Genomic DNA, 22,094 nt, shown 5'->3' with positions numbered 1-22,094 from the left:
AAAAAAACAGAAAAAAAATCAAACAAATGAAAACACAGGCCAGGGATTACCTGGGTGGGAGGGACCCTAAGACATTGGCTGACTGTGTAATTGTCAGACTTTGGTCTTAAGCCATTACAGGAATGTGTTCCAAAAGTTCTCAAGCACATTCTCTTGCCAGAAATGGAAACCAGAGTTTTGAACCGCTCCTTTATTTAAAAATGGCCTTCCCTGCTAATTCAGACTATGAAGAATCTGTCTGCAATGCAAGAGACCTGGATTTGATCCCTGGGTCGGGAAGGTCCCCTGGAGAAGGGAATGGCAACCCACTCCAGTATTCTTGCCTGGAGAATCACACGGACAGAGGAGTCTGGCGGGCTACAGTCCATGGAGTCACAAAGAGTCAGACACGACTGAGCAATTAACACTTCTAGTGGGTCTAAAACAAAGCTTCTTGTTTATATAAAAAGATGGAATAGGATATGCTGATGGCATCCAGAAAGTGAGTGAATGAGCTGGATTAGTGTTTGGAGGACTCAAAAGGGGTGGGTTAGAGACTGAGGAACAGAATAAATCAGCCTCTGGAATAGCGTTATTTAAATCAGAAAAGATGACTCTTCAAAAACCCCATTTCCATGTTAAATCATTCTCTCATCTAGGCATTTATCTTCATAACTAATTTAAATCTCTCTGTTTGTTGCAGTTTAAGCTTCTATCCTCCCGGAGGCTTTGAGAAAGAACTCTCTTAAAAAACTATTCACAAGGATCCTGGTAGGCCATCTAGCATACCACTTCACATGTCAGACGCAGGAACTCACGCGTGTCTTGTGTACATCATTTTATATATCTATTAGGGACCAGAAAAGAAAGACTCTAGCGATCTATCTGAATCACAAATAACTGAAATCAGACTTAAATAATATCACTATTATTCAAGTTTTTATCAAATATGTTCAATTTCAGCTTTACATGTGCACTGTACTTGATTCAAGTGGAGTAACAAAAAAGAGTGGAACTATTCTGATATAACTCTATTAACTATAAATATAACAATATATTTTAAGATTTCCTTAATCCAGCAGGTGATTTCTGAGCTGTTATTCAGACTAGTAGTGAGATGCAAAACCAGTAACATAGATTAGTTTTCATTTTTTTGAAAAAGTAGAGCAGAAATTAAGCAGTTATCCACATAAGCCTCTGTTCAGTTCAGTCGCTCAGTAGTGTCTGACTCTTTGCGACCGCATGGATCGCAGCACACCAGGCCTCCCTGCCCATCACCAACTCCCAGAGTTCACTCAGACTCACGTCCATCGAGTCAGTGATGCCATCCAGCCATCTCCTCCTCTGTCATCCCCTTCTCCTCCTGACCCCAATCCCTCCCAGCATCAGAGTCTTTTCCAATGAGTCAACTCTTTGCATGAGGTGGCTAAAGTATTGGAGTTTCAGCTTTAGCATCATTCCTTCCAAAGAACACCCAGGACTGATCTCGTTTAGAATGGACTGGTTGGATCTCCTTGCAGTCCAAGGGACTCTCAAGAGTCTTCTCCAACACCACAGTTCAAAAGCATCAATTCTTCAGTGCTCAGCTTTCTTCACAGTCCAACTCTCACATCCATACATGACCACTGGAAAAACCATAGCCTTGACTAGACGGACATTTGTTGGCAAAGTAATGTCTCTGCTTTTGAATATGCTATCATAACTTTCCTTCCAAGGAGTAAGCGTCTTTTAATTTCATGGCTGCAGTCACCATCTGCAGTGATTTTGGAGCCCCCAAAAATAAAGTCTGACACTGTTTCCACTGTTTCCCCATCTACTTCCCATGAAGTGATGGGACCAGATGCCATGATCCTTGTTTTCTGAATGTTGAGCTTTAAGCCAACTTTTTCACTCTCCACTTTCACTTTCATCGAGAGGCTTTTGAGTTCCTCTTCACTTTCTGCCATAAGGGTGGTGTCATCTGCATATCGGAGATTATTGATATTTCTCCTGGCAATCTTGATTCCAGCTTGTGCTTCTTCCAGCCCAGCGTTTCTCACGATGTACTCTGCATAGAAGTTAAATAAGCAGGGTGACAATATACAGGCTTGACGTACTCCTTTTTCCTATTTGGAACCAGTCTGTTGTTCCATGTCCAGTTCTAACTGTTGCCTCCTGGCTCGATAAAGGACAGAAATGGTATGGACCTAAAAGAAGCAGAAGATATTAAGAAGAGGTGGCAAGAATACACAGAAGAACTGTACAAAAAAGATCTTCACGACCAAGATAATCACGATGGTATGATCACTCACCTAGAGCCAGATATCCTGGAATGTGAAGTTAAGTGGGCCTTAGAAAGCATCACTATGAACAAAGCTAGTGGAGGTGATGGAATTCCAGTGGAGCTATTCCAAATCCTGAAAGAGGATGCTGTGAAAGTGCTACACTCAATATGCCAGCAAATTTGGAAAACTCAGCAGTGGCCACAGGACTGGAAAAGGTCACTTTTCAATCCAATCCCAAAGAAAGACAATGCCAAAGAATGCTCAAACTACCGCACAATTGCACTCATCTCACACGCTAGTAAAGTAATGCTCAAAATTCTCCAAGCCAGGCTTCAGCAATACGTGAACCGTGAACTTCCAGATGTTCAAGCTGGTTTTAGAAAAGGCAGAGGAACCAGAGATCAAATTGCCGACATCTGCTGAATCATAGAAAAAGCAAGAGAGTTCCAGAAAAACATCTATTTCTGCTTTATTGACTATGCCAAAGCCTTGACTGTGTGGATCACAATAAAGCCTCTGTTAGATCCTCTTAATTATTTTTGTTTGTTTTGACATAGAATTGTATCCCCTAGACTCAGTATAAAATAATGATGATGAAAATATTAATAAGAGCTAACACTTCAGATTCCAGACATGGTACCATATGTCATCATCTGCGATGATGCCATGAGCCAGGATGTCCTCACTCTATGGATGAAATAACTGAGGCTTGAATGTCCTTTATTAAGGTATACGATTTGATACCCTTGTTTGCCGGGAGCCGGTGAGGCATTCCACTCGTGACAAAGGTCATGAGGAAGGAGGCTCGGCATACGCAAAGGCCTCAGGAGTCCCCCTAGATATTCTCGAGCATCTACCCCTAAAAACCAGAGTCTGCCTACTTTATTGCTTTGTGCTCTCACCTCTGACTTTACTGGGGGCTGTCTCCCACCACCATCTCACTTTCTCTGACAAAGAGTTAACTTACAGCTCCAGTTAATAAAGTTCCTGGGCAATTAAAAGTGTTTAAATCCAAACCCCTCAGATAGCTCTCTAACTCGCCTGACAATTTTGCCTGGACTCCTACAGCTATGCATATGATTTTTTACAGTCTCCCAGCCTCGAGAGGCATGGGAAGCTTAAGATATTCAAATAGCTTAGAGCCTCTCAGAGAGGCTGTCAGAATAAAACTAGTAAAAGATTTCATTGATGAGCCAATGCTTGCTGCCAAGTTTCCACATCCCCTGTATTGTATCCTTGAATGTGTATTAATTAATATAGTTGGTATGTAGAAAAAATAAGTAGTGGCCTTGGTGTTAGCAACTTTAGACCCTTAAGGTAATAAATTCTTTCCTTTGTTGTAAACCCATTGCACCTCTGCCCTATAGGAATGCAATTTTATCTAACACCTTCGGAAGAGGGCACCAAACCTTAAAATAATTACTCTTAGAGAAAATAAGTCTTATAGTTGATAAACCTTTGTCAAGAGTCAAAATGTTAATAGGCCTCCTGGCCAGAAGATGATGTAAATCACCTAAACCATTTGTATACAATAAATTTGCAGGAAAGAAACCCTGGTTTTTGATAAGGATCAAAGACTGCTGACTTTGCATCCCCTATTATCCTGTGTGTAATTTAGGGTATAAAAACCCCTGTTGAAAATAAAGCTACGGGCCTTGCTCACCAAAGCTTGGTCTCCCCATGTCATTTTTCTCCTTAACTTCCAGCTGAGTCTCCATCTGGAGGGCGGAGGTCCTCTGCGACCATTTATTTGCCTGGGCTTCTAAGACCCACTCGAGAAGGTGTCTAAGGTGGGGCACCTTCCACTATTAGAGAGGGCGCCTGCGGCTTCCGTGGTCAGAGCTAACCTGGTGTCACAGGTTATATTGATTTTCCGCGTAAACCAAGCTACTCAGCCTCTTTTCTCCACTGAATTTTCCTACTGAGCTATCCTCATTCTATTACTCTTTATATCTTTGATGAATATGTAAATAGGTCGCCGACGCCGTCTCTCCTTCGAATACCCTGGATCAGCCAGGGCTGGACCTCGGCACTTGCTCCTAATATTAAGCCTTACTACAAAAAATGTTTTTGGAATAATGATTCATCAGAAGCCCTTTAGCAATTACATATGAATTTAAATAGACTGTGCAGTTTTTTATGAAGTAAATACAGAGTAATCACAAATTTCAGTATATCTAATATTTAAGAGTGAAACTGAAAAATCAATACTTGGAAAAGTTTAGAAAACACTGATATAGGTAGTGAAGACATAGTGCTCAATTATGAAGTGTGGCTTGGTAAAGACTTTCCCCAATTCTGAGAGTTTCCATGGCAGCTTAAAATTAATATGCCTCTCCACATTACCTTTCCTGCTTTATGACAAGGGAAAACCCTAGACTCCCCAAATAAGAGATCCAAAATAGTACAAGTCCAGCTTGTTATTTTAGACATCATAGGGAAAAGTTGCTTATCATTATCATTACCTTCCGCTTCTTTTTTGTTCTAATTTTGATATTTTCTCAAACTTATCTTCCATATATTTTTTTAGTTTCCCACTATGGCTTTTCAAGTTGCAAAATATTTTCAAATTCTGAAAGTTTACTTGTTAGACTTTTGATTTTGTGAATACTACTTTATCGCCTAATGTTTTAACTGAGTTTTGTTGAAATTTTCTTCTGTTCACTGCATTATCTCTGTTTTCTGCTGCTGCTAAGTCGCTTCAGTCATGTCTGACTCTGAGTGACCCTATAGACGGCAGCCCAGCAGGCTCCCCCGTCCCTGGGATTCTCCAGGCAAGAACACTGGAGTGGGTTGCCATTTCCTTTTCCAGTGCATGAAAGTGAAAAGTGAAAGTGAAGTCGCTCAGACATGTCTGACCCTCAGCGACCCCATGGACTGCAGCCTACCAGGCTCCTCTGTCCATGGGATTTTCCAGGCAAGAGTACTGGAGTGGGGTGCCATTGCCTTCTCCATATCTCTGTTTATTCCAAGTTATATCAGTGTGTTTTGATTGAAGTCTTCTCTATTACAAGCTCTGCTCTAATGTCTGATAATCACCATTTTCTGTTAATATGTAATCATTTTTTATTTTAAAATATTTTACTGCAGTGTATCATCAGAGAGAAAGTGTAGTTAACAATTAATTATCACAATAGAACACCTATGTGTAATTTGCTTCTCTAAAGCCAGTGAAGGGAGATTGATGTAGTGGGTCTCTTAGAAAGATAGATTCTTATATAAAGTAACCATCGTGGGAATGAGATCCCATCATCTTTGGTATTCTATTTTTAGAGAGGAGAGGATTACACAAGATTGCGAATGAATATCAAGAAGTAAAGATCATGGGGCCCAAACTGAAGTCTGTCCTCCACACCAAGGTTACAGTAACGATAGTAATGATGGATTATTATAATATTGTTCTTATAATGCTTTATGCTTTTTAAATGGCTTCACATACATGTTTGTTTCTCTGAATATAGGTATCAGAGGCTCTAACTCAAGTGTAAGCGCTGTTTAGTCTAGGATTCAGGCACTTCTGGTATGCTCAGAGACCTACTGAGATACCACCCCTTAAGGGGACAGCTATATTAAGGATAAAAGAACCTCTTGATAAATAAGAGTTTGGTTCAAGGACGATTAGGCAGCACTGATGGCATGATTATTTTTTAATAGCACAGAAACATCGATCAAGCTATTTCATAGCTTCAAGACCCAACAAAAGGTTTAGGGAATTTCAATAAAATCGGATAGAGCAATGGTTCTCAAACTTGAGTGCATTGGGATCACTTGGAGTAGGTTGGAGGTGGGGTTCCCAAATGTGCATTTCTAACATGATCCCAGGTGATGCTGCTACTGCCAGCCTACGCTTAAACTCTATTTACTTTGTTATTTATATCTCCTTTGGATAAAGACATGCTTTAGAAAATGAGGTTCAAGAGTTTCTGACTTTTCTAATTTCAATATTCAGGAAAACTGGCAAAGGCATGTATGAACCTTATATTTTTATGTGTGTAGAGATGAACTCATCGGATAATCTCCTTGTTATCTTAGAAAGTATATGATGAACCATTTCCTTAGAAGATGAATAGGATAGGTGGCAGTTAGTAAGACGGAAGCATCTTAACTAAAAATTCAAGAAAAATGGGATGTGTGGAAATAAACAGAGACCACCCAAGTGAGAACAAGCGCAGAGGCTACTTACTCACAGTTTGCTAAAGCAAGAAATCTGTCACCATTACTTGTGTTTGACAGAAAGGCAGGCGAAGCAGTGGGCAAGCTTAATAGTGGATATGAGGAGTTTTTAGATATCCTGTGATTGAGGTCATTGGCTGCGCAGCACTGAAGTTGTTGGAAGCAGGCTAATTAGAAGTGGCGCATCTTATGCTATTGGTTTGGGGAACATATTTAGCTTTCTCTGGTTGGTTCGGAATTGGAAACAAGGGTAAAAAAATAGGGAAGCTGACAATCACTGACCAAATCTTGAACCATTCAAGGCCAGTTGCTGAGGAGGCTGTGACTGGCTTCCTAGGAAGGCTGCTGCAGAGGCTGTGGGTCAGAGTTCTACTTATTATATATGGACTGACCATTGTCCACTTCTAACTCAGTTTTTCAGGCCCTTACCAGGTTGTCAACCAGAGCAGGCAGGCAGACCCTGGCTGCTGGGCCAACTTTATCTACCAGGCACAGTAGACCCAGTGTCAAAGGCTCATGATACTCCTAGGAGCATATGAAACTGTAAAATTCCTTTTAATATCAGAAAAAAATTTATATTGGTTACAAAAATTTTAATGATTAATATCAATGCATTTGTCTTTATGGCAACTCAGTGTTCCAAGGATGTAAATGCTGAATATGGTAAAGAGTCAGCATGGCCATAGGAGGAAATGAGAATGGGGCTTGGGAAAAGTGGATTATAGTCACAGGTCCTAGACAGGAGGCACTGTGTACCATGCAGAATGATGGGGAAAGTATCAGTGTTGAACAAGCCTTTACTGGAGTTTCTGTAGAGAGGCAAGACAAAGCAAAGTGAGCAGTTTAGCACTGGCTGGTCTGAACAATTCCTGCAGGCTATGGCCCATAAGAGGGGTTTCTTCTTGTCTGATGCCTGGCCCTCAGATGATTTAGGATGAGGGAGGTACTGTCTCGGTGTGTGAGAGTCAGATAAGGAGATGGTTGGGTACATAGACTCAGAATTGGTTGCTTTGCATTTGAAAGGCATGCTCTTCAAAAAAGTTATTATTTTCAAGAATCAGCCAGCCCCAGCAGCAGCAGTCTGTCCCTGAGTCTGCAAGGCTTTCAAATGTCAGAGCACCAAAAAGACAGAAAATAGGGAAATATAATGTTGTCTTTGGGATAAAGGGAAGACAAACATGAACAGAGAATCTTTGAAAACAGAGAACACACATTCATGAAATATGGCTTTTAATATTTTTTGTGGAAGAAGAGGTTCATGAAAGTCATAATGCAGCCTCTCCTGGGTGCACAATCTGGGTTGGACTTCACTTGGAGGGTTTGAATGAGCAGTGGGAGGAAACCATCCAAATAGAAAGAGCTGAATGAGCTGACATCACAACTTCTGATCACTGCCACTCTGGGCCCATATAACTAGCGTCCTCATTTGCTCTGTTGATCTCCTCCTCCTAGTCCCTGGTGGCCCAGACTGTAAAGAATCTGCCTGCAATGCAGGGGACCCGGGTTCAATCCCTGGGTTGGGAAGATTTCCTGGAGAAGGGCAGTATTCTCGTCTGGAGAACTCCAGGACAGAGGAGCCTTGGGGGGCTACAGTCCATGGGGTTGCAAAGAGTTAGACAGGACTGAGTGACTAACAGATACACACAGTACTTACTCCAGAAGATCGGCTTTCACCTGTGCACTCTTACTGATTTTCTGGTCTCTGCTTACTTCTTCTGCTTCTCAAAGTTCATACTTAAAGCCAATCCTGACATCTGCCTTAGGATCACTGGCTTGGCCACATAGGCAGTCTGCTAGTCACATCATACTAAAAATAAAAAGTGTTTGCTTTAAAAAAACCTAACCTTTCTGAATCTATATTTAAAATAACATGAGCTAGTCAGCAAATAATATTATTCCTAAAGAGAATGCTGAATTAAGTCAGTTTTGATTGTGTACATTATTATTTTTATTAACTATTATAGTTTTAAGGGCTTCCCTGGTAGCTCAGATGGTAAAGATTCTGGCTGCAATGCGGAAGACCTGGGTTCTATCCCTGCCTGGGTCAGGAGAAGGAAATGGCATCCCAGTCCAGTATTCTTGTCTGGAAAATCCCATGGATGGAGGAGCCTGTCCAGCTACAGTCCATGGGGTCACAAAGAGTCAGACATGATTGAGCGACTAACATCATAGTTTTACACAGTTAGGAATATATACTAATATATTAGTATATATTCACAGTTAGCAATATAATACTACAAATAAGCAAAGGGTATTTTTCAAGAAATGTTCATTACGTGTTCTCTCATTTTATTTGAATCTTATTACTTTCATATTATAATTCATCTGAACTTTCTCTTTCATATGCACATCAAAAATCAGTTTTAAATTATTGAAATTCCCTATAAAAATCTTCAATTTAGATGCTGTACTTTATTGTAGTCATAAGGCTTTAGTCATTGACTGAGGGCTTGAAAAGTCATTATTTTCTCTTTGTCTTACAGCAAAAAAATGTTAATTCATACCTCTTTACTGTGCAAATCTCAGAGAATATTTGTCTTCAGATATGTAGCCTGGAGTTTACCCTTTAGATATTCAAATAAACTCAACACCATTTTCAAACTTTCAATTCTTTACCCAGAAACTTTCCATAGGAACTGAGAAACAAAACGAATATATAAATATCAAAACAGACTCACAAGTATAGAGAACAGACTAGAAGTTACTAGAAGGGAGAGAGATGGGGGGATGGGTGAAATGGATGAAGGGCTTTATAAGGTACAAACTACCAGTTATAAAATAAATGTCACAGGGATATAATGCACAGCACAGGGGATACAGTCAATGAAAAAATACCAAATCACTATGTTGTATACCTGAAACTAATATAATATTTTAAATCAACTATTTCTCAAAAAATAAAAAGAAAGAAAAGAAATTTGCAGTAGCTCAAGGGCAGATTATTACCAGTTTTTGGAGAGGGCATATGAATATCGTGTGTGGGGGGGCGGGGGCAGTGGCTTCCCTGAAGACTCAGACAGCAAAGAATCTGCCTGCAATGCAGGAGACCTGGGTCCAATCCCTGGTTTGGGAAGATCCCCTGGAGAAGGGAATGGCTACCCACTCCAGTATTCTTGCTTGGAGAATTCCATGGATGGAGGAGCCTGGCAGGCTACAGTCCATAGGGTTGCAAAGAGTTGGATGTGACTAAGTGACTAACACTTCAAATATTCTAACTGTTCTTATTTAACATACTGAGATCACAAAGGCCACCACTGGGTGGAATGAATTATTGGTTCTCTGAATGGGGTGCTGTAGTTGGCAATCAATTCCAATGGGGGTGGTGATAGGAGCAGGAAAAAAAACAGAAATAAATGATAATGACCACTTCTTGATGAATTATTGCAATGGGGTTAAGAGCTACCAGTAGCCAAAATTATTTTAAAAGAAATAGCTATATATCCATCAAAAATTTCTTCCATGGAGTGCATGAAATCACAAAGGGAAAAATAGGAGAGTGAATGGAGAGTAGATATTTTAAATACAATTAATTAGTTCTCTTCAAGAAATGGTTTTGGGAAAATTGGATTGCCAGATGCAGAAGAATAAAAGTGGATCTATCTTATGTTATATTTAAATGACAACTCAGACTGGATTCAGTTCAGTTCAGTAGCTCAGTCATGTCCAACTCTGCGACCCCATGGACTGCAGCCCGCCAGGTCTCCCTGTTCATCACCAACTACCAGAGTTTATTCAAACTCATGTCGATTGAGTTGGTGATGCCATCCAACCATCTCATCCTCTGTCATCCCCTTCTCCTCCCACCTTCAATCTTTCCCAGCATCAGGGTCTTTTCCAGTGAGTCAGCTCTTCATATCAGGTGGTCAGAGTATTGGAGTTGCAGCTTCAGCCTCAGTGCTTCCAATGAATATTCAGGACTGATCTCCTTCAGAATGGACTGGTTGGATCTCCTTGCAGTCCAAGGGACTCTCAAGAGTCTCCTCCAACACCACAGTTCAAAAGCATCAATTGTTTGGCCCTCAGCTTTCTTTATAGTCCAACTCTCACATCCATACATGACTACTGGAAAAACCATAGCTTTGACTAGATGGACTTTTGTTAGCAAAGTCATGTCTCTGTTTTTTAATATGCTTTCTAGGTTGGTCATAACTTTTCTTCCAAGGAGCAAGTGTCTTTTAATTTCAAGCCTGCAGTCACCATCTGCAGTGATTTTGGAGCCTCCCAAAAAGTAAAGTTTATCTGTTTCCCCATCTATTTGCCATGAAGTGATGGGACCAGATGCCATGATCTTCATTTTCTGAATGTTGAGCTTTAAGCCAACTTTTTCATTCTCCTCTATCACTTTCATCAAGAGGCCTGAAGTTTTAACACTCCTTGAAGAAAACATAAGCAGTAAGTTCTTTGACACTGGTTTGGCAATAATGCTTTGATTTTGACAACAAGCAAAGACAAGAAAAGCAAACTTTAAAAAAAAAAACTAAACATCTATTCAAAGGAAACCATCAACAAAACAAAAAGGCACCCTGTGGAATGGGAGCAATATTTGCAAATCCACATATCAGGGAAGGGTTTAATAACAAAACATACAAATAATTTATATAACTTAATATCAAAAAACCACATATAATCCAATTAAATAATGGCCTAAGAACCCAAACACTCTTCTAAAGACATGTAATGGCCAACATGTACATGAAAAAGTGCTCAACATTACTAATCATCAGGGAACTGCAAATTAAAACCACAATGATGTAGTATCTCATACCTGTTAGATGACTACTGTCAAAAGAAGAGAGAGAATAAATGCTGGTAAGGATGTAGAGAAAAGGGAACTCTAGTGCACTTGTTGGTAGGAAGGCAAACTTGTATAATCATTATGGAAAACAGTATGGAGATTCCTTAATAAGTTAAAAATAGAATTACCATATTATCCAGCAATCCTGCTTTTGGGTATATATCCAAAGGGTATATATCATAGAGTTATCTGCACTTCTATCTTCACTGCAGTACTATTCACGATAGCCAAGGTATAGAAATAAGCTGTGTCCATCAGTTAATGAAAGTGTCAAGAAAATGTTAGATGGATAGGTGAATGGATAGATAGATAATGGATAGATGGATGGATAGATAGACAGACAGATAGGAGGCCCATGAAGACATGATGCTCTTGAAAAGGATAATGAGAATGTTGGATCAGATAGCCCTTAGGGAGAGGATGAAGAGGTGAAGAATATTAAACTGTCTGCTTCAGTTTCACGCTCTCATCTTGGGACTGTTTGATTTGTATTTGTGAAGTAGCCCATGGTGGCCCTATCTTGTCAATGAAATTGATGTTTCTGTTTTCAAAAACCATATATTTTATGTATAGCATTTATATTTGATTTATATATACCATGCTATATTATTCAGGCTTAGAAAGACAGTAATCATCCTGTCATATGCCACCTGTTTGAACCTAGAGGTCACTAGGGTAAGTGAAATAAGCCAGACCAAGTCAAATCCCGAAGGCTGCGATTTACATGTGAATCTAAAAGTAACAGCAGTAACAACAAAGTGGGATACACGGAAACAGAGTAGAAAAGCGGCTCTCGGGGTCCGGGCGGTCTGCGGGACTTAGGGTTGGTAAAAAGGTGCAAACTTTTCAGTTATAAGATGAACAAGATGGGCTCTAGGGTATAACATGGTGACCATAGTTGATAACACTGTATTGTAGAATGGAAATTTTCTGAGAGTAGAACTTAAATATTCTCACCCAAAGGAGGAGGAGGAGGAGAAAGAGAAGAAAAATATGTGAGACGATGGATGCGTTAACCAACCAGATGGCAAGGGGGATCCTTTCACAATATATATGAATATTAGACTATCACATTGTACACTTTAAATAATTACAAATTTATCTGTCAACTGTACCTTAATAAAACTAAAAAAACCTATATTTTTCAAGCCTTTCCAAGTAAGGATTTTTTTTAAACTGTATCTAAATGGTATTTCTAATTAACACTCTATAGCCAGGTCCCATCTCAATTCAATCAAATAAGCCCTGTTATCTTTACTGGGCTTCTGAATAAGATGTTATGTAAGAAAGTTTCACGGCTCACAAATTTTTTCAAACACCACATCATATAATACAAAAGGTTCTTCCAAATTTGCTTCTCTGTGACAATGATTTGAGAAAGTCAACTAAAAGATTAATGAAAAGCCATGAATATAATTTTGTCACTGTGGACCTGAGAGAAAGTGATTTCAGGCAGTGGTTGGGGGCTGGGGTCAGACTGTAAAGGGCTGAAGAGGGTAAGGATGCTGTGGAAGGCAGAGACAGACACTGGATCTATTCCTTCAGTAAGTCCAGGGGTGAAAAAAAAAGAGAGAAAATGGGTCAGGGTTGAGGATTACGTTCTGTCGGGACTATAGAAGATTGGGTTTCTAGGTAGAAGGGCAAATGCAGTGAATGTAAAGAAAGAGCTGCTCCAGTAAGTCAGAATAGCCAACGCAACAAGATCAGCTTCAGTGACATCCAGATACTCTAGTCCTTGAAGGCACAGCCTTAAAGACACGGAAATATTAGTGTCTACTTAGAAACTGAAATGTACTAAATGAAAACGGAAATTTGTGTGTATAAAGATGGAGGAGGTAAAGCTATTACATACATCTTAGTAAGTTTTTCTTTCTTTTAAAACATTTGTTTGGCCGCATAGCATGTGGGATCTTAGTTCCACAACCAGAGATCGAACCTGTGCCCATGAGGCAGGTCAGGAAGATCCCCTGGAGAAGGAAATGGCAACCCACTCCAGTATTCTTGCCTGGAGAATCCCATGGACAGAGGAACCCTGGCGGGCTATAACCCATAGGGTCCCAAAGAGTCGGACACAACTGGAGTGACTTAGCACACACACGTGGCTTGAAAGCTTAAGCACTGGCCTGCCAGGGGAGGCCAATAATACATATTTTTAACACTACAAAAATGCAGACATAAATCTTTGGGACATTTTCATAAAGTGTCCAAGTTTCTTAAAAAAAATTCAAACCTATGATTAATATGGGAACATCTTCTATGTATAATAATGAATCTGACAATATGTTTCTAGTATCATCTTTTAGAACTTTTAGGATTTCCTTTCTACTAGGAAACTTTTAACTTTGAAACAGCAAGTAGTATTCTTCTCCTTGAAATGTCTGCAGTGTTTGTAATGTACTGAAGTTTGATTAAAAGGACAGTTAATGCAAACATAAATCCCTTAAAATATTTAGAGCACACGAGTTTCAACCCATTTTGTATTTATAAGACAACATTTTAAAATGAATCTCTCTTAAGAAAGGAGGCTATTAGATTGAGCAATGTCTTCTCTTCCCAATAGAGTATTAGACAAGCTGAATGTATAAATCTACTTTATGTTACTTTACCATCAGTTGATGTTCAATGGACTCTTGGTATGAGGACTATAAATATCTGACAAAGGAATAAACACTGTGTGGAAGAAAATTGACTGTAACTGAAGAAGGTGTTGTGAATAGGCCTCCATGGAATTATCTGCTCGGTCTTAGAGACTTCTGTTTTTGCTTTGTGACTTTCAAAGGCATCATGATTTTTCTTAGGTAAGGGTAGTTTGGAAGGACTTCAGGGGAGAGGCCTGTGCCCTCGTTGTCCCCGGGGATAGTTACCAAGTCTCTTGCTGAAGCTCATGTGTGATGTCCATCCAGAAACCTATTTTAAACTGTTAAACCAACAATGGTGAAGCCTTGACTTACAGAACCTTCCAGCTTCCCCAATAAAGCTGTACCACGTGTCATCTTGTTTTAGAGGTAACAGGTTATAACTAATCATGACAGACACGGTCACTCTTTCTTCCCCTCCGTTCTTTTCTCGATCCCTCTCTCTGCACTTGACTTCTCATTCCAGAGTATAAAAGGAAATGCCGACAAGCAATTCCCAGGTGTGACATTTAGGAAAACTGGTGCTGAAATTAAAATCTTCAGCAGTGGGGACTTCCCTGGTGGTACAGTGGCTAAAATTTGGTATTCCCAATGCAGGGGGCCCAGGTTCCATCCCTGGGAACTAGATCCCATATGCTGCAACTAAGAGTTCACATGTCACAACAAAAATTCCTGCATGCCACAACTAAGACCCAGTGTAATCAAATAAATGCATTTATTTTTTTTTAAATCCTCAGCAGTGGTTCTCATGGTGAATGGCTATGGTGGCAAGGATTCCTCACCATTTTTTTTTCATCCCTTCCAAACCAGGAGCAGTATTTTATAATCTATGTGTAAAGGTATGGAAAACAATCAGTGAAGATACAAGCAATTGCTTGTTATGTCATGAAGCTCTGATAAGAGCGATTGGGGAGAAGATGATGAAAGAGGAGGAGAAAGTCTGTGATGGAGACAGACCTTCAGCATGAACTTTGAGAATGAGTCACCCCTGGGAGTTCTCTTCTGGCAGAAAACAGAAGAGCAAGTACATTTAGGACTCTGTTTGTCTTCTTCAAACCTCTGGCCCTGGCAGAATGAAAATGTCATTATTGCCATGATGAACAAATAGAGCATAACTTCATCAACTGGCTTGGTTTTAGAGAGGTGTTGTGTGCTAAGTTCCTTCAGTGGTGTCAGACTCTGCAACCCAATTGCCTGTACCCCCCCGCCAGGCTGGAGTGTGTTGCCATGTCCTCCTCCAGGGGATCTTCCCAACCCAGGGACTGAACCCACATCTCTTATGTCTCCTGCGCTGGCCGGCAGGTTCTTTACCATTAGCTCCACCTGGCATTGTTTAAAGCAGGACATCTAAACAGGGGACCATGTGCTGAGCTAAAACAGGTCTGTGAGCTCCCTAAAGTGCTAAGCAAAATTTTATAAAATTTGTTTATTTTTCATGAGGAAAGATATGCCTGGCAGAATATTACTTAGGAAAGTCCAATCGAATTTCATTCTACACCAGCATCTCTCCTTTATAAAGTTCATCAAACTCAGACTCAAATGAGTGAAAGCATGTGCCCACTGTCACAGTAACTGCTTCCTGGATTTACCCCCAGACCCCTGGTGTTTAAATGGTGCCTTAGTGTCCTCAGAGACACAAATTTCCTTTGCAGAACACCTACTATTTGTCATTGTTTTAATCTCTTCAAACTGCTATAGCAAAGTTCCACATGCTGAGTCATTGAAACCGATAGAAATCAGGACTTCCCTGGCCCAGTGGTTAAGAATCCACCTTGCAACATGGGGGACTCAGGTTTGATCCCTTCCTGGGGAACTAGAATCACACACGCACGTAACTGAAGCCACAAGCCACAACTACCGAGCTGGCACCCCACAACTAGAGAGTCTGTGCACTGCAGTGAAAGATCCCACATGATGCAGTGAAGATCCCACGTGCCGCAACTAAAACTAGAAGCAGCTAAAAAAGAGAAAGAACAGACAGACCAAAAAACCACAGTAGAAAGTATGCTCCAATGCCTCTGGAGGACAGAAGTCTGAAATCAAGGTGTTGGCAGGGCCATGCTCCATCAGAAACTCTGGGTAGAATCCTTCCTTTTCTCACCCTAGCTTCTGGTGGTAGCCAACAATCCTTGACTTTCCTCGACTTGCAGCTATGTCACTCCGACCACTCCCTCCATGACCATTCATGACTTTCTCCCTGTGCACCTCTGTCTTCACATGGCATTTCCTCTTCTTGAAGGACAACAGATTAGGGCCCACTCTACTGACATATCTTATCTGGATTATATCTGCAAAGGCTATATCCAAGTAAGGTCATATTCACAGCCATGGACATTTAGGATTTCAGGTTATCTTTTAGGGTAACAATTCAACTCATGAATAACCTAGATTCCCCTCTATTTTCATCCCTAAAATAACTATTTTCCCTCCAGCTTTGTAAAGCTATTAATTCGGAACTAATGGAATTTATTCTACCCAGTGTTCACCCATTGAGTGCAGGTCAATCATTTGCTAAGTCATCTGCAAATCATCCTGAACTCGAGGGGACTGTGACGTGCCACTGATGTACATTCTGAGCCTTATCCAAGCTTAGAGACCTGAGCTTCTCAATGCGGTCTGGTGTGTTGACTCTGAAACATTGATAAACAATCTCCTGGACCTCCACACATCTGACATAAATAACCCACGATTTTTTTTTCCTGGCTTGTTTATGAGCATATCTTGGAGAGCAAAGTAAAGCCTTCCTGAAGGGAAGATACATTACGTCTGTTGTTTTTTCCATCCACAAAACTGGTCACTCCATCACAAAAGAAAATGAGAATTAGTCTGATATTAGTCCTTTTTCCTATGGCTGAGTTGACTCTTTTCCAGTCCTCCTTTGCTAGTTTGGGAATCCAAAGGGTAAAAATACACACAAACACAACATTTTGCTTAAAATATAAGGCTGCAGAAATTTTAAGTGCCACTTTCTTCCTATTTGGGATTGCATGATAGTTCAGGTGGTAAAGAAGCTGCCTGCAATGCAGGAGACCCTGGTCAATTTCTGAGCCGGGAAGATCCACTGAAGTAGGGATAGGCTACCCACTCCACTATTCCTGGGCTTCCCTCAAAACTCAGGTGGTAAAGAAGCTGCCTTCAATGTGGGAGACCTGGTTTGATCCCTGGATTGGGAAGATCCTCTAGAGAAGGGAAAGGCTACCACTAGAGTATGCTGGCCTGGAGAATTCCATGGAATTCTTGGGGTATAGTCCTTGGGGGTCACAAAGAGTCGGATACTATGGAGTAACTTTCACTTTCCTTCCTACTTAGCATTTTTGACCTTCTTAGATAAATGGGTATTTTTGGACTCTCTGCCCTTAAGAAACTTCACAATTCTCAGGGGAAATTATAAATTTCAGATCATTCATACCGATAGAAGGGATATATCCCTTTAGCCTATTACTTCCTTAAATTCCCCTGAAACTCTCCTGAGACCAGTTGTTGAACCACATAATGGAAACTAATATAAAGATGGGGCATTAAAATAGAGAAGACAGAACAAGTACCCTACACTGAAAAGTGAATGCTTAACTGCTCTGTAACATCATTTATCCATTTAATGTTATAACCTAAAAGTTGCATGTTGATATATTAACTATCTTTAATATCGGGCAGGAATCTCACTCTTAGGTTAAGTGAGATTATGCCATTTTTCACTCACAGCTGGTTTTGACCTTACAATGATACTCTAACTGAATTCAGGAAAAATTAAATTTTATTCACTAAGTTTCACTACCTGTGAATTACCTGAAACATTTCAGTTCTCTAGCAGGACATCAGTAGCTTGTTACTGTGTGTGGCATTTGTCTATGCATGTGGCTGAGTATGAAGAAATCCTGCTAAACTTGCTTTGAAAAATAGTATGAAATATTTAACTTCACCTTGGCAACCTCTCTTGTGGGACCAGGATCCTTTTGAGAGCAAATTTCACTGTCTTGACTTGAGACTAAAGGCTGTCTGTTGACTTCTCTTCTCATCTTCCTTTTCTGTACAAGAAATGTGGCAATAATGTCTATATTTGTCTATTTTCAGGACTTTCTGCTCTGTCATGTCATCTCCTCCATCCCACTTTTTGGTCTCTCAAGTAACTCCATTCAACACATTTCTGGCAGAGATTTACCGTGGTACCATGAATGGTCGTTAAGTTACTGGACATTCAGATTTGGCTGTGTGTTCTGATAATTGCTATGAACTGACAATGGAGAACTAGACTTTTGGAAATGTTTGGACCCTGTTTCATTTTCAAACATTTTCAAATGTTTGATCATGCACATCATCAAACATAATAATGTGCATTATGTACATCACCTGTATCTCTACCATTTAATTCTTGGTTCCTTATTTTTTTTAAGATTCACAACCATCTGAAAGAACCAAGGACTGATTTCTCAGCAATCTGAACAAACATGAGTTTGGCCTTTTCAGATACTCGGAATTATCTCTGCACATGCATCAAAATCTGACCAAAAGATTAGCCGCTGAGTGAAACAACCAGATGCCTCAATAAAAATAAATAAGCATATCAAGGAACACAAAATAAATCACTATTGATCAGATACAAAAGGCACTTCATAACGAGAAACATGGTGGACCCAATTTCAGTGAGAAAAAAAAATCTCAAATTGATTATTGGACATTGACTAGATAAAACAAACACCTGTTGCTTTGAAGTTTTAATCATTTTTTATTTTTGCTCTTAGCATAAAGTCCAAACTCCTTAAAAAGCCCCTCCAGAAACAGACCAAATAACCCTAAAATTGGAACCACAAATGACCCAGAATTTCCAAGCAATTCTGAAGAAAAAAGAATAGAGCTAGAGGGTGGTCCTCCAGAATTCAGAAAATACTACAAAGCTACAGTAATCAAAACAGCATGATATCGGCACATAAACAGAGATACAAATCAATGGAACCAGAATAGAGAGGCTAGAAATAAACCCATACACCTAGAGCCAGTTAATCTTCAATAAAGGAGGCAAAAATGTACAATGGAGAAAACACAGTCTCTGCAGTGTGGTGTTGGGAAAGCTGGACAGCTGCATGTAAGTCAGTGAAGTTAGAACACACCCTCACACCATACACAAAAATAACCTCAAAATGATTTAAAGACTTAAGTATAAGTCATTACACCATATAACTGCTAAAAAAGAACATAGGCAAAACTTTCTCTGACATAAATCATAGCAATGTTTTCTTAAGTCAAGTCTCCTATGGCAATAAAAATAAAAGGAAAAATAAACAAATGGGACCTAATCAAATGTATACAGTGTTGCACTGCAAAGGAAACCATAAACACAACAATATGTCAACCAACAGACTGGGAGAAGATATTGGCAAATGAATGGACTGACAAGGGCTTAATTTCCACAATATACAAGTAGCTCATGCAACTCAGTAACAACAACAACAGCAAAAACCAATCAAGAAAATGAACAGAAGACCTAAATAGACACTTCTCCAAAGAAGACACACAGATGGCCAACAGACACATGAAAAGATGCTCACCACTGCAAATTTTTAGAGAAGTGAAAATCAAAACTACAGTGAGGTAACATGTCACACTGGTCAGAATGACCGCCACCAAAATGTTTACAAATAATTCAGGCTGGAGAGGGTGTGGAAAAAAGGGAACCCTCCTACACTGTGGGTAGGATGTAAACTGGTTCAGCCACTATGGAAAACAGTACGGAGATTCCTTCAAAAACTAAAAATAGAGTTACCATATGATCCTATAATCCCACTCCTGGGCATACATCTGGCAAAGATGAAAGCTCTAATTCAAAAAATACATGCACCCTAATATTCAGAGCAGCACGATTTACAATAGCCAAGACATGGGAGTAACTGAAGTGTCCATCAGCAGATGAATGGATAAGGAAGATGTATAAATACGCACAACAGAACATTACTCAGCCATTAAAAAAAGAATAAAATAATGCCATTGGTAGCGACATAGATGGACCTAGAGATTATCACACCAAGTCAGATAAAGACAAATATCATATGATATCACTTATATGTGGAATCTAAAATCTAGTACAAATGAACTCATTTACAAAACAGAAAGAGACTCACAGACATAGAAAACAAACTTATGGTGAGCGCAGGGGAAGAGGTGGAGGATAAACTGTGAGTATGGGACTAACCAGTACACGACTATACAAGAAGGCCCTCTACGTTTCCAGCCCTCCTTACCTTACCCTACTTCAAGCTTGCACTCTATGTCCAAGCAAATGAAACTTTGACCATTTACAAAGATTAATACTTTGGGCTCTCTCTCAGCTCTAAGCCCCTCCATAGACTGTTTTGCCTAGAGTAGTTTTCACCTCTGTGTTTACATTTCCTTAAGACCTCAATATCTAATTTCTTCCAAGAAGATTTTTCTGACTCATTAACTGTATGAGGTTCCCCCACTCTCTCTGCTACCATGAGACCTTTTACTGCCCATAACATGCACTTGAATCAAAGTACTGTGGTCCTCTGTCTCATCTCCCTCCTTTCTTGCCACGAACCCTGTGGGAGCATAGATGAAATCTGCCACTTCAATCATTGCCCATACACTACCAGGTTCATGCAATGCTCAATGACTGTTTGATGATTGAAAGCATGAATAAAGGGAGGGACAGATTTGCTTTCCAGAAGAGGAAAATCTGTTAAAATACATTACTCAGTTGAGGGCAAAACTTCACTTTTTAAAATGATCATTTACTGAGGCATAAAATTGTACCTCAAATTTGTATTTCCAGCACTGATTTCTCTCTTGAATCCCATATTTATGACACCCAAGTTCCTCTTAAACAACTTCAATTGAAAGTCTAATTTCAAACTGAACATATGTGAGACGTTTCCCTGGTTCTCTAACAAACCTGATCTACCTAAGTTTCTCCTCTCTGTTTTGGCAATTACATGAGCCACAGACACACACATACCCACACACACACACACAACTTCTGTGCAATTATCAAGCCCCAAACTTTGGATTCATCTTTGCCTCTTCTTCTTAACTATCCCCAACATTCAAGCAACAGGCAGTTTTCCTAAATATATCCACGTTTGACAATCTCTCATTATTTTCCAAACTATAACCTCCTCTCACCTGTAGTATTACCATGGACTCCCGGGTGGTCTCCTTGCTTTCATTCTTGTCTTTCAGTTGACTCTCACAATCAGGATGGCCTCTTTAAAATAAAAATGCATCCCTGTCATCCCTGTATGCAAAGTCTCCCAGTGGCTTCTCATTGAGAATGCGGACTAAAGACCTTACACTGGCCCACAGGCTCTGCCCTCTTATTCTCCGGGACCCCTCCTCCCGCTCTCTCTCCCCAACCCAACTCCAGTGACGCCGGTGCCCTTGCTGTTTCTTCAGTGCATCAGGCAAGCTTCCACCCAACGGCCGTGGCCACGGGTATACCCTGTCCCAGCAATAGTCTTCCCTCCCTCACTGATCACATGCCCTCCCTTCTTTCAAGTCTTGATTCCAAAGTCGCCTTCTCAGGGAGGCCTTTATGGAGCACCTTTTAGAATACTGCAGTTACTCATGGTTGCTGGGTGGGGGCGTGGAAAGAGCGACGGGATAGTTAAGGAGTTTGGGATGAACGTGCTATATTTAAAATGAATAGCTAACAAGGACCTACTGTAGAGCACAGGGAGCTCTGCTCAATGCTATGTGGCAGCCTGGATGGGAGGGGAGCGTGGCGCAGGAGGGATACACGTGTGTGTGTGGCTGAGTCCCTTCGCTGCTCACCTGAAACTATCACAACATTGTTTGCTAATCGGCTATGCCCTAATACAAAATAAGAAGTTAAAAAAATAGAAAACTGCAGTTACATTTTTACCATCCCGGTATTTCTTCCTTTTCCTTTCTGTTATTTATAACCTGGGACACTTCATCTCCTAAAACATCACATTATTAAGTGTTGATTTTGTTTCTGATCTGTCTTGTCCCACAGGAATAAAGGATACATAGGAAAAGGATAGCTGTCTTTCTTGCCAACTGCTGTGTTCAATGTCTAGAACAGGCTTAGCACCTAACAGGCATTCGATGATATTGGTTAATAATAATGTGAGAAACTTGAAGGCTAAAACCTCAAAAAGGCTTGTTCCATTCCTACAAGAAGTCTTCCCTGGTGGCTCAGGCAGTAAAGAAACTGCCTGCAATGCAGGAGACCTGGGTTCTATCCCTGGGTCAAGAAGATCCCCTAGAGAACAC

The 22,094-nt window shown here is 40.2% G+C and overlaps 1 long non-coding RNA gene across 1 annotated transcript in view; it reads right to left on the bottom strand.

The window, feature by feature from the left end:
* LOC104999268 overlaps positions 1–21,360 on the bottom strand; it is a 67,584-nt gene extending 46,224 nt beyond the window's left edge. Inside the window, exon 1 of the long non-coding RNA XR_826579.1 lies at positions 20,982–21,360. This is a non-coding gene — a long non-coding RNA (uncharacterized LOC104999268). The remainder of the gene's footprint in view (positions 1–20,981) is intronic.
* Positions 21,361–22,094: the final 734 nt, after the last annotated feature.

This window comes from Bison bison, unplaced genomic scaffold, assembly GCF_000754665.1.
Source record: "Bison bison bison isolate TAMUID 2011002044 unplaced genomic scaffold, Bison_UMD1.0 scf7180017864349, whole genome shotgun sequence".
NCBI classification, from domain to species: Eukaryota; Metazoa; Chordata; class Mammalia; order Artiodactyla; family Bovidae; genus Bison; species Bison bison.
This window is presented reverse-complemented; position numbering and strand designations above follow the sequence as displayed.